The 13,314-nt window shown below is 41.6% G+C and overlaps 1 long non-coding RNA gene across 2 annotated transcripts; it reads right to left on the bottom strand.

Moving 5' to 3' along the window:
- Positions 1 to 2,695: 2,695 nt before the first annotated feature.
- Positions 2,696 to 12,317, bottom strand: LOC128796853 (uncharacterized). Of its 2 annotated transcripts, XR_008433917.1 has the most exons (8): positions 12,217 to 12,317; positions 11,779 to 11,923; positions 11,599 to 11,705; positions 10,251 to 10,347; positions 7,041 to 7,295; positions 5,089 to 5,235; positions 4,314 to 4,437; positions 2,696 to 4,169 (listed from the first exon to the last, which is right to left on the bottom strand). It is a non-coding gene; the product is annotated as an uncharacterized LOC128796853 (long non-coding RNA). The 2 variants fall into 2 exon arrangements; XR_008433916.1 differs by having other exon boundaries at positions 2,696 to 4,437.
- Positions 12,318 to 13,314: the final 997 nt, after the last annotated feature.

Raw genomic sequence — 13,314 nt, 5'->3', positions numbered from 1 at the left:
CCTGTGAGCGGCTCCCTCCTCCCCCCCCTCCCCTCTCACGGCTCCCTCCTCCCCCCGCCCCGCTCACACTCGGCCCCCCCGCCCAACAGCGCACGCGCGAGCGCCCGGCCCGCACATCACCGGCCGGGCAGGGATTCCGCCCGCCGCTGATTGGCCGGCGCCCGCGCTATAAAAGGCCGTGCAAATGGCTGCGATCGCTTAGTTGGGAGTCGGGCGGCGGCGGCGGCCCCCCGGCGGCCGCGGGCGGGCGGGGGCTGCGGCCCTTCGGTGCGGTCGCGCCGCGGGTGCGGGGGGTTCGGGAGCCGCGCGGGGCGGCGGCCGCGGCCGCGGCCGCCGGCGGCTCTTTGTCTGCCTCGGCCCAAAATGGCTGCATGTTTTCCCTGCTGCTCTCTGCGTCCGGGTCTCCCCCGCCGGCGCGAGTCTGAAGGGCGCCCCGCACCTGTGCCAGCTGCGTGTAATTGATCCACCGGCGGGGCGGGCGGGGCACACGCCCAGCCCCGGGCGGGGGCAGCGGGCGAGGAGGAGCCCCCGCGTCTGCCTCCCTCCCGCCGCCGTTGGCGGGGCGAGCCGGGGGCTGCAGCCCCTCGGTGCGGCCGGGCCGCGGGGGCGGGCGCGGGGCGCGGTCTGACTCAGCACGGCCGGGGCCAGCTCCGGGAAAGCGCGCCCGGCTGCGAGCCCAGCGCCGGGAAGGGAAAAGGAAGACGAGAGAGAGGGGAGGCGGGGGGGAAAAGAGAGGGAGACGGCAATTTTGAACGGTCCAGTCGCAGCTGCGAGCCGGCACGGCGGGGCGATCCCCGCCCGTGTGTCAGCCCGCGTTACACCCCCGCCGCCGCTTAACCCTTGGGGGAGAGCCGCGCTCCGCAGCGGCGCTCGGCGGGGAGCGCAGCCCCCGGGCCCGGGCCCGGCCCGCGCGGCTCGGCCGGCGCTGGCTGCAGGTGGACATGATCGCTTACAGGAGGCGGCTGCACTTTGACCTTGTTGTGCAACCATCATAAAGGAAGTAAATAAAGTAGAAATACAACCCGCCTTTCAATAAATGCGTTCTTCTGCCAGGCGCTGTTTCCCCAGAAAACTGGATTACTGGAACAGTATTACCAGATGCAATTGGAACAATACTATCAGATGGTACGATTTATCTTTCACAGAATAGAATCATAGAATCATCAAGGGTGGAAGAGACCTTTAAGATCACGTCCAACTGCACTACCACTGTAACCCTTAAAACCACTAAATCACATCTCCCAGCACCAGATCCAGATTCCTCTTAAACACCTCCAGGGCTGGTGGCTGCACCACCTCTCTGGGCAACTTATTCCAATGCCTGATTTAACTTAACTTTCAAGTTTTAAGGGGTAGCAAGCTTAAAATAGCACCTCTTATATCAGGTTTTTAAAATAAGCTTTGCTGTTATGTTTTGGGAATGGGCAGCATTAGAGGCTGGAACTGTTGTAGTGGGATGGGCTCAGCACCTGCTGGTTGATGATTCTGGGGAATTGACTGGCCTCCTGCCTGGAAGAACCAGAGCTATGAGTTATCTACGAAAAGGGGATCACTTTAATTCTGTAAGTTTTCTGTACATAGGGCTGCCCAGATGTGGGTGTCAACACTTCCCCCATCACATATTTGTGGTGGTCACTTAACTTGTAGTACTCTAACATTAATTGAATTGATCTGCTTGACAGTTGACCCCATGAGCAATGGGAACAGTGCTGAAGTACGGTCCAATTCTTACTCTGTCCTCAAATATGCAAACATACCTACCAGGGAGAAGCTGTTTGCCAAAAATTCACATAAAAACTGATATGTATTTGCTCTTAACATACAGGCCCCAAATAATAGTGTAAGTACTTTTAAATCAAAAATCCTAGAAATTCAGCTCGTAGTGAGGGATATTATTCTTCTAGTTTCTATGTCCTCTTCGCACCTGCAGTAGACTTTGGCTGATAACTAAAAATTACAATGTTAAGCCTTTCCCAAGGCTCTGCTCACTTACCCCCGTGGCATCACCCTGAGAGATTGCCTACATCCTCTGAGTTTTATATTAATATTTTATTCTTGTACTTAAATGCTTTTCCCAGGCATCACTTGAAACTCAAGGGTGAGCAAGAAACTGCTCTTTTCATCTGTATGAATTTTAACTCCCATTTTATCAATTTTTGACAAATTACAGTGCTGCAAAGTGGATGTGATTTTACAGGCATCACTGTAGGTCATGTTACCCTTTTCTTACAAGACAGAAATGCTGCTTTGAGCAGGGCAGTTGCAACCTCTTTGCTGCTGCCTCAGTCGAGCACGTTGCTAGTTTTAGCTATGGTGAAATTCTATAAGCAACATACCAAAGAACTCTCTGGAATAGAAGCCTGGTCACATTCCCTACCCACCAGAAGAGTTAACCAGCTGCTCAAATGATTTATTAAAGGTGGAAAAGCTTGACTCAAACTAAGCCAGCCTAAAGGTGCAGAGTGGCTGAAAGACTTTCTTTGATGGCATCTAGCCAGGGCACAGCCCCATGCTGGGCCACAGTGCCCGAGGAGCACGGGAGGAAGAGAGGGAGGATGTTATCAGGTGGCAGCAGCAGTCAGCATGAAGGGGAAGAGCAGCCTGCGCTCTTGCTCTGCTCACATTCTAGGACAGCTTGAATGTAGTTTACAGATGCCTACAAAACTGGAAATAAAAACCTCGAAATCTTCACGTCCTCATTCTAACACTCTCTTTAGTGTACCATATGGCACATCTACCATATTAGGTAAACAACTTTACAGAATTACAAGAGCAACTGAGATTCATTACAACTTGTGCATTATAAGTGTGTAGGATCCATTACTGAATAATTTATCTTCTCATACACTCTGTCTCTTGTTTGACGTTGGAAGTAAGCTTCTAGACTGAATTCTTCAGGACAGGGATTCCAGCTCCTCTGTGCTGTACTACTCCATTTTAAATGGTACAAAAAGAGCAACTTGCACAAGAATTCTAGTAATTGAGTACAGGTAATTATTAGTGTTGGTGTAGAAATAGACTCAATATACAGTGAAGGCTGTGGACCCATCAGCACCTATCAGTTACATCAAAAGATCTTGAACATTACAGGCACATATGGGTTCTCTGTGTGTCAAAGAGCAGAAGCTAGCAGGAGCTATCCAGGAAAAATGGATAGCTCCTTCCTTTATAGCATTTTATTATTATTTCAAATACTTATTCCTCTCCTAGATCTACAATGTAGATCATGACACAGAGACTGTCTCAGATTAAGGTAATGCCATTCTCCTGTTTGTTTTCCAAAAATGAAGTTAGTCTAGAACTCATTACAGAAACATCTGACAGAGGTATGGATTGGGGTGACAAGGGATGGAACAGAAAAGCCTACAGATGGTTTTAGTCTTAACTGACCCATCAGAAGACTAAAGACCCATCAATAAATAGATGAAAAACTTATTGCTTTGATGGATGATTTCTTGCTCTTCTTTCCTGCCCCTCTGCTTCTCACCCAGGATCACTTGAAACACGGAAAAGTTGGGATTTTACCAGTAATACCTTGATTTCAAAAGCTCAGTCAAACAAGATGACAAAATTCACACTTGTGTCAGTTTCCAGTGGAAAGGGTTCAGCAAGACCAAAATTTTGGGTTCATTCATAAAGCTGCACTAACCTTGTAGCCAGTATCCTTCCCTACCTTTCTGCCTTGTACCTCATTTCCTTTTTTTTTTTCTTCATTTTTGGAGGAGCACAGGAGTTCAATGGATAATTTGGTAAGTAGAGAGTGTTAGGAGCAAAGGAATGAAGTCCTGGTTGAAGATGATGGAGTTCTGTGCAGAAGTTGGCCATTGATAACCTTGAAAGTCTGTGTGCTGATTCTTCTGCAAATGGGTGTCAGTCTCCACTAGCAAGTGATCTGCAAAAGCAGCAAGACTTCATTTGCATCCAGAATAGAAATGTTTGACAATCTGTAGGAAAAATATTCCTGGTTCAAGTATTTTTCTTTGACTTTAGGGGCAAATACAGTTTTACTCCAGACATGCACAAGTAAATAAAGCATCTTCAGTGCCTCTTGTATTCGACACTCTTGACTGTCTTCTCCCTGAAATCTCAAACTATTGTTAAAGTCTTGGTCTTCAGCTCATCCCATGTACTTCACTTGTCCTTAGGTGAATCCCTGAAGTCTAATGCTCCTAATAGGGATTAATATTCATAATTAAGTATGGTATGCTGCAAGAAAGTGTCTTAACCCTTGCACTGTAAAATAAAAAGAGGTGAACAGTAGATTTGGACAGCAACAGTACGGTTCCTTTTTCTTTTATGATAATCATACCTACCTACACCCATATTTCCACTGAAGGAGTGTGTCTGTCCTCATGGGTACTGGACTGTTTCTGCCAGCCACAGAAGCTCCAGCCCTGTGCTGCAGTTCAGGGTTCTGGACAGAAGCCTCACATGATGCTGCCAGAGAAGAAAAATGACAAAAGCACCCACTTAAATAAGTGTTTGTATCTGCATAACAATTACTGGAACTCCAGAAGTAGAGCAGAAAAAAACCCAACTCTTTTCATAAAATATACTTGATTGAATAAATATATTATGCGACAACTTGAGGGATATCCTCTTTTTAAAACCAAGGTATTTAACAATACCTAGTTATTAATTAGGAAAGACATAGGAAATGTCCATTAGAGGGACACTGCTTGTGAGCTTGGTTTTCAAACAAAATGTTAGCTGAGCACACAACTGCCTTGGCAATCTCCTAAGTGTTTCTGGGACAGAAGACTGTGCCACTGGAACATGCAATTCCCACAGGAGTTATTTATGTGTGGCTCTCCTGAGGCATTCCAAAGTCCACGCAACTCAACATCCGGTGGCCAAAGGAAAACGCCCTGAGAATATTCTCTGGGATAAAGGATTATTGTTTAAAACCCTTCAAGGCTTTACAGCATAAAAGAGACATGGAAAACTTTTTCCTTCCCAACTGCTCTTCATCTGGCTCGTCATGCTTGTTACTGCCAAGATGGGAAGGATCAATACCCAGACTCATCTGTAAGGGAATTCTTAAGGAACTTTACTCATAGGAGAAAATGCAAGTTTCTAACCACACACCTCAGTAGCTAACAGAGATTTCTAAAGCAAATCTTCTGAAGGGGTTTACTAGCAAATGTCCAGAATTCTGTCTGTGGAAGAGACAAGCAGCAGAGATGTCGACGAAGATTTGTGTTTTATCTGTTCTGAAAAATTTCTTGTGCAAGCCTACATGATTCATGGGAAAAAGAAAAATACTATTAGAAGATTAGAGGTCTTTCTGGTCACTACAACCAGCTTCAGTAATTTCACATATTTTGAATTTAGCAAATTATTAGAACTGACTGGGCAAAATGGAAATGCTTTCCTCTCTAAGTAAATTAAAGGACTTTTAGAAAATTGAATCACTATTTCCAAGACAGAATATGTCAAGAAAATGTGCCTACTGATGGGTCTCATTACTGGAAATCCAATTTGCACATTTTACAGTCAGGATTTGTTAGAATATGTTAGAAATATTTATTTTTAGGAAGAGGTAACTTTGGCAGGTTTTGCTTCAATTTTTCTGTGAGTCTTTGTGAGCAAGTATGATCCTGCTATGGATGTTTTTTCAACAATATATCCTCAGACAACCTAATGGTTCATGATACCAAGGATATTCCAATAATGGATTCCTGTCCTCTCTTGATTCAGAGCTGGACACATTTAACAATTGCCCAGTTATGGCAATCAGTGTTATCCTCCTTCTTTACATGCTTCCCTCCACTCACTGGCCTTCAAAAATACATAAATAAAAATAAGTGAAAGAACCAAAGATGAATCTTCATCCTGTTTGTTCTTGGTCAGTGCCAGGAACAGGTACAGCCAATGCCACATCAGTTGTGAAACAGCACTTGCTGTAGATGAAAACATTTGTCCTATGGAATTTCATATCACAGTGCCCAGAGTCTGTAACTTACAGGAGCAGAGCTGGACACACTCTTTATCCAAATCATTCAGTAGCCCCATGGTTCTTCTCTTTTAAGATAGAGGAGTTATTTCAAAAGATTTTTTGTGTGCCTGAATGCCCAGGGCACTTTTTAGCTCAACAATAATATCAAACAAAACTAATGGGCTGTAAAGTTGGTAAAACTTTCAGCATATATTCAATACATAGGGCAAAATCCAGATTCTTTCACATTTGAACTGGAGGAATAATCACGTGTGCAAGCAGTTCTGAAAGTCATCTTCAAATGACAAAAATGGCTAAATCATTTTCCCTACTCCATTTCTAGTTCCCAGTCTGTCAAATGCTCTTACCAAGCCTTAGGAGACAATCAAATTCCTGAGCAACCTTAGTGAGATTATAAAGAAAACAGACACAAAAGACACTGAACTGGAAAGCCAGTGTAGACAGAAGAGGTATGAAAACATCATCATTTACAGAAAAAAAATGAAAGCAGTCCAGCACAGGAGGTTTGTTTTGGTTGTAATGAAAGGAGATTTTATCTAAACTTTTTGTGGATTTGGAATGCAAAAAGTATGTAAGGAAGATTTTGCCGAGTTTTTGTTTTGTTCTTTTTTTATTTAATGACTCCTCTGTAATAACTGATTAAAATAAATCATGCCATAGCTTCCTTATTGAGCTGTCTCAGACTTAATGAAAACACAGCTAGAAAGGCTATTAGACAAGTTTTTGTTTTTTTTTTCTGGATTCTCCAGCAGTCTAAATAGTTAGGGATACGATTCCAGACCCTAGGTTACTTTCTTACACTACCTAAAATATATTCTCACTATCAGAGAAAGTTCTGGAATTGCCCTGATTCCTTTAACAAGCTTTTGCCCATTTCAGAAACTGCAAACAAATCAAATAACTCAGTTAAATATGGGATGTGTTCCCATAGTTGCCTGAATAAACTAGTGCATGTTTTGAAGCAAGTCAAACAAAGATTTTATCTCTTAAAAGACAAGATGGGCAAAACTTCCAGCCCAAAAGAAATGACACACCTGGATGTGGGGCCAAGGGAGTTAAGTTGTTCCTTACTGTTACCTACCTTTGTTTGTATGGGGTACCTTGCAGTACTCCTCCAATACCACACAAGTATAACAAAATTGCTGTCACTATTCTTCAGACCAGCTCATGCTCCAAGTTAAGCTTGCACAAATCTTTTGTCTTCAAGATGTCCTACTAGCAACTGTATGTCCTAAATAGCCTTTGGAAGTTAGGCACAGGTGATGTCATAGGCAGAGTAAATGCTGAGGATGCTGCTGAGTAAAATGCAGAGTCCAAGATGAAGATGTGAAGTGTTCTGGAAAAAAAATTAAACATATTAATCAGAATTAAGTGAAAAAATTGAAAAGCCAAATCTCATTTTAGTTACTTTACAGGAAAAAAAAATGTGATTTAAGTGCACTAAATATCAAACACCTTGTCATACATGAAGTGATGGAGAAATGAGGCATGAGGCACAAATAATGCAAAGGCTTTGGAACAGTAAATGTCAGAATTGTCATGTGTTTATGAAAAGTGTGTACACAAATACTGCAATAGTAAGGAGAAGTGTGAGTTAGAAGGAGATAATTCCCAGTTTATTGTCATAGAAAAAAAATTTACTTCCTGAAGCTGCACTAAAATCCTATGAATTACTTTACCATTCTTGGTATCTTTAGCCTAAACCTGAATTAAAACCTATAAACTTTAAACTCCAAAGCCTCTTCAGTCTTACTTTAAAAAGGAAAATAACTAAGATAAATGAAGAACACCCTAGAAGATAAGCAATGAATAATAATTCATACCCTCAAAGACATTTCTGAAACATGACTTTTAAAACAAGTCCAGGAACAATTCAAGCCATGAAAACTGCAGCAGATGTTGTGCAGGGAAAGAACAGCACACTGCCAAGGCTGGTAAAATGATCCCTTACATCAATGAACAGAAAGAAGCCGAATCTACAACCCATTTGTAAAACAGGTAAGGAGAGGGAGATTCTTTGGCTGAAGAAGAGTCCATTGTAAAGAATGAATGCAAATGAGGTCTCTGAACTAAAACATCTCATAAAGAACTCTCCCCTCTACGTTCTCAGCCCTGTGATGTACATTATTGCCCTATGGTTTGATTTGCACAGCAAGAGCTGTGCAGCTGGGTCTTGGTTCAACCCCACTGAAGCCTCAGTGCCAAGGAAATAGTGCTCAATACTGATAGCTGGCATGTGTTCAATAATTTGGAGAGAGAAAAGTCCAGAGAGGGAAGGGCTTTTGGACTTTTAGCCAAACCCAGCTGGTGAAGGTAGATTTCTGCCCAGGGAATGGTGACATTTTCTGGTCTGCAACATCCAGGGATCTGCAGTATGTTTTGTACTCTCAAAAACATTTGCCTTTGTTCAGAAAAGACTGGTCTCAGAGTAATGTATGAGGCTGTACTCCCATCTGCTCCTTGGTCTCTCATCTGAGACACTGTCAGGTGTACCAAGTAGGTCAGTTGTGACAATCTGGTGGTAACTTGGGCTCTCTTCAGCCCAGAAGTGGATTTAGATCATTAGTTATCACTGCAGCTCTTGAACCTCTCAGAAAGTTGGGCATGAAGTTCAATACACAGATTCTATTCTCCCAATTAATGCATAAATGTAAACCTCTACAAAATCTTCCCCTGCAGACTAATCCTCTGTAGCATTTAATCCCTATAAGCCAATTTTTTACTTCCTTTCTCAATTTATTACTTCCTTTTTTTTTTTCTTTCATTGCAGTATATCTTCAATCCACCTTTTGCTCACTTCATGCCTGGAAGAACTTTATGAAATCCCACTTTTATCCCATGCTCTCACATCAGTGCATCTGTGAGGATACACAGAGGTTTGCCATTCACTCCAGTGCAACATATTCCAAAGAAAAGCAGACTATGCAGCAAAAAAACAGTCAGAAATTTCTCCTAATGGAGCTAAGTATCTTAGGCACTGTTCAGTTCTCCCCACTCCCTAGATAGACAACTGTATCTCTTTATGCTCTAATTATTTCTAAACTTAGGTCTGAATCCTCTTACTCTTTTCAATGGGAGATAGATGCATAAATGCCATTTTTAGAATGTGTCTGACTTAGAAGTCTTCATCCTTCAACTTTTGTCACCAAACTGCAAACTTCAGCTTTGTCAACGTTTTTTGTATCACGTACACTATCCATTTAACTGTCTTCATTAAAGGATCTCTTAAAATTATACCCAGCTTCCACATCTGTGAATAAATCACTACCTACTTGGCCAGGATAACTTCATCTTGCCATTCAAGATCCAGAAAGCCTTGGTATAAAAGGTACTTGCACTTCCTTAACTGCTTAATTCCCCAAAACTTCAATGACAAAGTGAACTGCAAGAGCAGGCAGGATTTTGGGCTGAGTTCTCAGTCTTATATCTAGTACTGAGTGTGAGTTTTAGTCTCATTTCTATAAAGTAGACAGTGGTAGGGTGGTGTACATGTGGAAAGTCTGGAATAGCAGTTTGTGTTCATTCTAATAAAAGATGTTACACAAGTCCAAGATTTAGTTTTATAAAAACAAGTAAATGTATGTTCCCTCCTTACTCTGTTGCATTAAAAGTGACTCCTTGATAGATTAAGACAATCAAACACAACTTGTAAGTAGATTCATGGCATATAATCAGCAAAGACTGGGCAGGTCGGAACAGCACTGTTGGCTTATCCCACCCATTTAAGTGGATATATTGATATATCTTTAAAAAATGAAGAGTTCAGAAGTCAGACTGGTAATTTGAATCTTCCACATGGAAGTGCTACAGAAACAGAAAAATCCTCCAGCATGTTTTTGTAATTTTACCGCTGGATTTTCACAGGTACAAAAAGAAATTATAATTTTGCATTACAGCAAGGAACTGCATAACCTTTTAGAAAGTAGTCGATTTCTCCTGGAAAAGAATAACTGACTACAGTATGAAAAGTGTAACTGAATGCATTCACAGAACAAAAAACTAAAAATGCATCATTCTAACGTGAGTGTATTTACAGTAAAGCTGGCTAAAGTATGGATTAAGAGCCTGTTAATTCTAGTAAGTAATACAAAATGATGCTTTTTTAATCTTTATAGGTAATTCCTTATCTCAGATACTGACACCATACATTATAGACACTGTGTATCTGCACAAAATAAGTTTGTTTTCAGCCAAACTCACGTGAGCATTTTTTCCTCTTACGTTTGTATTTCATACAGTTGGAGCATTCAAATGAACAGTGCCAAAGTGTGGTTTTTGCTTTCATACTCACAAACTCTGTGGGTCTGGATAAGAAGTTTAATCTCTCTGCCATCTCCTCCTTTTTGGTAAAATGTATTTTGTCTTGACTGTGCAATGCCCTTGGAATGCTGAGAAGTTGCAGTGGAAAAATGCAGATTTATGCCAATGCCACTTGAATACACAGTCGAGGCACTAATTAAAAGAACCAAACCCCTATAAGCCTAAAACTATGACATTTTATACAATATTTCATTTAAAACCAGAAGTTAAACTGAGTTTATATTTAATATATGGGGGTGGAATGAAAGATGTCAAAATTAAAATCCCTGAGGCACAGACTGAAAACTGAGAAAAAGAGAAAGAGAAAAAGGGTAAAGAGGACAGAACAGCATTACAGGTATTACAGTTTCTGATTTATTTCTGAAATAAAAAAGGAAACAACACATTGTTTTGATGGATTATTTTTTTCAGGAGAACCCTTTTCCTGAGATGTAAGGCAAACTAATGTAATGAAACACTATTTTCTCCATACATCATTGTATCTCTTTTTCTTAGACTGTGGGAAATTGAGAAACTAATTTTACAAAGCCCACATTATCTAAATACAGGTTACCAATTCTTCTATTTTTTCTACTTATTAATATTTCAAATTTTTGTTCTCCTTATTCCATTCTCCACCCCTCACTCTTCACATCATTTTAGTTTCCTTCGGTTTCCTTGAATTTACATGCTTTTTTTTTATTCTACTTCATCAGCTTTTCTTTGTGTAGAATAAACCCCTTACAAGAGTGGATCATTTTTTTCCTTCTCATCTTTTCTGTTTCTCCATCCTGTTCCAGTCCCTCTTTCATGCCTGGTCTCTTTTCTACTGCCCATTTCCCACACCTCTACAGAACAGCGTCTCATTTTGGTGACCTTCCCCTCCTTCCCTGCAGTTACCATAATCTTATTTTGAAATTACTGTTCTAACACCTCTTCCTCTAGGGCTCAAGCATTTCTCTCTTCCTTTGTATCATTTGCTTGCCACACCCAAATTCAGATCTCTGTTCCATCTTCAGTTCCTCCATTTTCCATGCTTATTTGTTTTCTTCCCTCCTTTTTTTAATTTTTGCCACCAATTGCAAACGTATCCCATTGTCCCCAGGTGCAAGAGGTGATGCTTCAGCAGGCAGCGCTTGGCTCCCTTCCTCCAGCAGCTGGAGCTTGTTACAGGTGTTCTGCCAACTGCTGGTCCGTCCTTAACTCTGCCAGAACTCACCTGAGGCACTTCAGCTCACATTTCCACACATGTGGCCATCATCCACCACAAAAGCTCTCTCTCACCATCACTCACCCCACAAATTCTCATCGCTGAAGAAAGTCACAGGTTTGTCTCTTACCTGCTATGAAATGTGCTTAGATACATGGGTGCTTTACCCTCTCAAATGCCTCTAGTTGCCTTCCAGCTGCCACAGGAGACTCCTGAGTTCTGGCAACACAGGTTTTCCTGTAAATAAATTAGCTATACAGTTACATGGTGTGACTGTACCCTACCTTCACTCTCCAAAGACCACAGGTACCTGTAGTCCAAATGGCTGTGGTGTGAATCCTGTGTCTGCTGTGATCACGAGGTGCCTCTCTGCCAAATTTCTTCCTACAGCCACGATGAACTGCAGTCAGCATCTTCGTACGAAGCCAAATGTTCCCTCTTCATGTGAGGGATGCCTGGGATAGCACACTTGTCATGAATTTACACAGTGAAAGATGCTCTTTGCTTCCCCCTTTCAACACTTAGTGGATGAGGAACTGTATTTTTTAGCAGAATAAATAATACTAACAGGCCACTTAAAATGTCAGGTGTCATATTTCTTCTTGCTGATCGCTTGTTATCTCTGACTGTTGTCAAACAGAAGATATTGAGGAAATTCATTACAATAAGAGTATCTTCCTGAAGCAGCCTGATTTGTGGCCATGGTGATTATAACTAAAATTCTGTATGTTTGCATATCTCTCCTTACCAGTGTATAGGTCATGCCAACTTGGTGTAGTTTTCTTTTTCCACACTGCTTTAATTAGCCTTCCTGAAGGATCCACATCACTGTATTGGTACATGTGACTGTCTCTTTCTTCTGGTATTTAAAAAAAAAAAAAAAAAAAAAAAAAAAAAAAAAAAAAAAAGTGAAGGAATAAAACAATCATAATAATACTTTGTGTTAAAGAAGAAACAAAGTACTGGAATTTACAGGTGCCTATGAACCAGTGACATTTTGGTTTGCGTAAAGAAAAAAATTAATTGAGCTGCAAAACCTGGAGCCCCATTTATCATTTCTAAAGAAAATTTTAAGAGTGGAAATAAGAAACATCAGTTTAAACGTACTGTGGAGTTGGAAGATGTTAACCAAAAGAGGGAGTTGTGTTTCTCTACCTTTGGCTGCACTATTGACATCATTTTTTCATTATAAATATTTTTTTGTGGCTGCCCCAAACTGAGCAGCCACATTTTTGCTATTATTTCTTTCCCTATTATTTCTTTCCCTATTATTTCTCCATTTGATCTTTTCCACACTCCTAAACTAGACACTCCTCATACAGAGGAACTAGAGGAGTTTTTTCTTTAGGGAAGTTTCTAACCATCAATTTGCCCGCTAAAGGGCACTGTTTACTGCAGTAAAAAAGGAATCTGCTTTCCCTCTGTAAGTTATACTTAAGGCTGAGCTAAAAATCTAAAAAGGCTGACTTTAAGGGCTGAGTTTCTTATTCAAAATTACTGCTTTTCCAATTAATTTTTTTTTTTACTCTATATTTTTAGGAACTCTATGCTAGAACAATTTAACAAGGAAAAGACTGCACACGTGTGCCCGTACGAGTGGAAAGGAAGCATCTGCCCTGTTCAGGCAGGGGAGATCTGCTCTTCAGGCTGTATGAACAGCACGAAGAGTAGCACCATAAAATACAGAAGGTCACAGGGCAGACAGCTTGGGGCACTGGGAGAACAGCTCTGCGAGGCATGGTGTGCAAGGACGCGGGGATAAACCTGTGGGCTGCGTTCTCGCGTGTCGCTGTTGTATCGCTGATGGAAGGAAGACATGTAACCAAGGCATGGGCGCCTGCAGCTC

The sequence above is a fragment of the Vidua chalybeata genome, chromosome 17, assembly GCF_026979565.1.
Source record: "Vidua chalybeata isolate OUT-0048 chromosome 17, bVidCha1 merged haplotype, whole genome shotgun sequence".
Lineage (NCBI taxonomy): Eukaryota > Metazoa > Chordata > Aves > Passeriformes > Viduidae > Vidua > Vidua chalybeata.
The sequence above is the reverse complement of the archived record's forward strand: the minus strand, read 5'-3'. Positions and strand labels throughout refer to the sequence as shown.